A 4,009-nucleotide genomic window follows, 5' to 3' on the forward strand; every position below is an offset into this window, starting at 1 on the left:
CCCCCCCCCCGCCAGCCTCCAGTGGGTGGGGACCCTGTGTGCTGTGCACAGCGGATGGAGCCAGGGGAGCTACTGGCCTCCGCCAGACCAGGGTGCACAGCTGAGTCCCAGGAAGGAAGACACATTCTGGAACCAAGTGACCGGATCCAGAAATAAAATTAGTTCCTGTGGTGCAAAGTGAGCCCAGAGCCTTCCCTCAGGCCTGTGGGTGGAGCTACCCCTGCCCCACGGGACAAACCTGGAGAGCTGTGGGGGGCCGAGGAAGGAACCACCTCCCACCTCGCCGGCATTATGACCCCCCAATTTCAGGACGCTCTGGCTTCTTTCTGGGTTAGAACTGTGCAGACCTTTTGGATGCTTCCTCCTACGCTGCCCTGCTGACGGGGGCTCCTGCAGAGAAGGGAGCCTTTTTATGGAGTAAAGAAAATGTCCTGGAATTCTATAGTGGTGGTGGTTGTACAGCTTTGTGACTGTGCTGAAAACCACTGAATTGCTCACTTTCAAGGGTGAATTTAATGAAATGTGGATTAGATTTCAATAAAATGACACAGAAACTAAACAAGATCCTGTTTAAATACTTTCTGTGTCCCCTGTGCCTTATCCCTGGGACAGAGTATGTGTACTGAGCTCTTATTTGGAGCCAAGTACGGATCTCATTTTATAGATGAATAAACTGAGGCTCAGGGAGAAGCAGCTCTTTGTCCACAGCCGTCTGGATGGTGGATTTGAGCCCTAGCAGTGGCTTTAGAACACATGCTCTGAACCACTTTGATCAGTGGCCTCTGTGGTCCCCCAAGATGTCCACTTCCTGATCCCTGGAACCTGAGCATATTCCTTTATATAGCAAAGACTTGCAGGTGTGCCTAAGACTCTGGAGATGGGGCGATTATCCTGGATTATTAGAAGCACAAATGTTCTTATAAGAGGCACGTGGAGGAAGATTGCAGGCAGGACCACGTGGTGACAGAGGCAGTGCTCTGAAGCTGCTACACTGCTGGGTTTGAAGACCAAAGGTTGTGGTCAGGGTAGCTGTAGAAGCTGGAAAAGGAAATGAAACTCGTCTCTTCAAAGCTGTGGAGTGGAGCTCCCTTTCTGTGTATTGAAACTCTTGGATTTCCGGCCTCCAGAACTGTAGGAGAATAAATGTGTGTTGTTTTAAGCCACCACATTTGCAGTCGGCTACAGGAGCCAGAGCACACTAATGTACTTTCCCTTCTGGGGGACCTCATCTGCTCTCTCCGGAAGTGCTCCTCAGCCCCTGGCACACCCCGCTCTGCTCCTTGGGGTTGCTTCTTCCCGCCTCTGACCTTGGATCTGGCCTGTGCCACAGCCTTTCTCCTCATCCTGACCTCAGGTCTCTTCTCTTGCTCCCAGCACTGACCCTGCCAGGATGGCATCACCAACAGCTGGCCGTGGGTGGGCAGCAGCCCTGGGGCATCATGGAGAAGGAAACTGAGGCTGGCGGAGCGGCGGTAAATACTGGTCACGCAGCTGGCCAGAGGCAGAGCCAGGAGGTGTGTGGCCCAGAGATGACCAGGGCACCCAAACCGAAGGGTTTTTTAAGAAAAGAGGCCACACCTGCTGCCACTGCCCCCAAACACCACTCCCAGAATCCACTTTGGGCCCCCTGGAATTGGACCCTTCTTCATTGGGCTCAGCTTTCAGAAACCTGATAGCAAATTCCAAACCAATAAGAGCAAATAAATGAGGGGTGATTACTGACAATAGGAGAGGATACACAGCGGGGAGCCTCCAAATAGCATCTCCTCCAGTACGTTTTAAGTGCTTTATAGGTCATTAACTACTTGACAGAGAGAGCCTGACACTTAAAGCAAAGAATTTGGCGCCTCTGCCAGGGAAAATCAATCAGAAATGAAGATAGAGCATCAGCGGTGTTAAGATGGACCGGGTGGGCAAACGGGATTCGATTTACACATAATTTTAAGGCCCCTCTCCATTGTGTGAAGTGAGGCACACTGATATTTGAGGCCATTTGTAAATCCCAAACCAGAGTTTAGGAATACGTAACCTCACCCGTCATTTTTTTTTTTTGGTCATTGAGGTTGATGAAATCTTTCAAAGACATGGACCAGTACAGAGCTAAGCAGAAACATCTGAGTCCACCACCTGACTCTGCCCAATAAAGCATGTTGGTTATGATGGAAACATCCATTTTATAAAAATGCTCTTTGGTTTTCCTTCCAGTCTTTTCAAATCCTTTCCGTCTTCCGGCCCCACCTTGTCAGGGAGACCTAAACTGACCACCCAACCCTGCCCAAGATGTTGCTCCTGCCTCTGAAATTGCAGTGCAATTACTGCCTCTTTAATTAAGTTGGCTATTAATCACCAGCTGCTTGTGAAATAGCTTTTATTGTCCTTGTCCATCTTGGGATGTGGTGGGGGTGGGGACCCGGCAGTCCGGGCTCTCCTGAGGGCACCACGCGGAGCCAGGGTCCCGGTGGAAGGGCAGGCCTGAGGAGGTCTGATATCCAGAGGGCTGCCTCCCTCCTGGCTCTCTTCACACAGCTGCCAGGTGCCAGGATCCTGGATGGGTTGGAGGTGAGCCAGACAGGGCAGTGGGAAGCCAGGAAAGGAGTTGCCCCCAGACAGCCTTAGATTGCTGCTCTCTCCGCTCTCAGATCCCAGTGTTCTTGCCTCGCTGAGCCTTGTGGGTGGAAAGATACAGTTCCATAGTCCTAAGTGTGGGTACCTGTGACTGTAACCTGGCTTGGAAATGAGGTCTTTGCAGATATAATAACTTAAAATGAGGTCACACTGGATGAGGGTGGGCCCTAAATGTAACAACTAGTGTCCTCCTAAGAAGACCATGTGAAGCGACCGGTGTGTGGGGGAGGGGCGCATTCCTCAGCCACAGAGCCAGCTTCTCACTGCTCGGCTGACTCGCTGCCCACGGTATAGGAAATGGGATCTCAGACAGTATTTTTCTGTATTAACCTTCCCCAGCCCAACTCCAGAAGCAGTTCCTCTGTCGGAGGAAGCCATCTTCTCCCCCATCCCGCCCAGGACACCAGCCCTCATGCGGAGACTCTCCTCAGAGGTCTCCCAGGGACATCCCCACGGAAGAACAGCATCCCTGCTGCAGGCCGTTTGCTGGGTGACCGTCCCTGAGGCTCTCCTCCCCGACATCTGCCCAAACCGCCAGGGATTGGCAACTGAGCCTGGGCGCAGTAGCGCGCTTCTGACTTCCTTTGTAATTTGTGATGTGGGGACTCCCCAGGGTGGACGGTGCCCCAGCACACGAGCAGGATTTTAGCATGGAGGCAAGGGCGGTCTCACTGGTACCGCCAAGCACAGTGCTAGGTACAGCGCATTTACTGAAATAACTCATCTTGTAACCCGTTTTCCCTTCCAATCCAACATTCTTTAGAAACAGGAGTAACGGGCTCTGACAGCCCTCTGGGGAGCCCTCTGGGGATGACCGTGTAGGGACCCCAGGCCAGAGGCGTTGGCAGCTTCTCCCTTCAGCTCAGCCACTCCCAGGGGACCGCATCTCGGATCTTGGTTTCCCCATTCTAGAAGAAGAACCTCCCAGAGACACTGCAACATTAAAGACAGCTCGAAAAACCCGCAAGCACATTTGCCACTCATTCAACCAACAAACATGTTTCAAGCACCTACTACCTCCCAGGTCCTGAAGGTACACTTAGCAGTACAAACCCGGGGTCCCAACCTCAGGGTGCTGTTTGGTAGAGTACAAAGAAACGCATTTAGCAGCCAAGGTAAGCGTTATAATAGGGACGACCGAAGCAGACATGAAAAGGCTGCAGAGTTCAGGAGGGACCCCAGGAGCAGCAGCAGCCGCGAGAAAGAAAAGGTAAAGAACAAAATCTGCAAACCACTACCAGCAAGAGCTGAGCCCTTCTTCCTCTCAGCCAATCAGGCGTCAGCATTGCCGGCCGGCCAACCAATCATGAGCTGGAACAGAAGGCTTAGTCGCAGGCCACGGTTTCCCGGGAGGGCAGCCAAGGCCGGTGCGCCCGTCCCCGCT

Source organism: Fukomys damarensis, unplaced genomic scaffold (genome assembly GCF_012274545.1).
Source record: "Fukomys damarensis isolate Sample0158 unplaced genomic scaffold, DMR_v1.0_HiC HiC_scaffold_19, whole genome shotgun sequence".
NCBI lineage: Eukaryota > Metazoa > Chordata > Mammalia > Rodentia > Bathyergidae > Fukomys > Fukomys damarensis.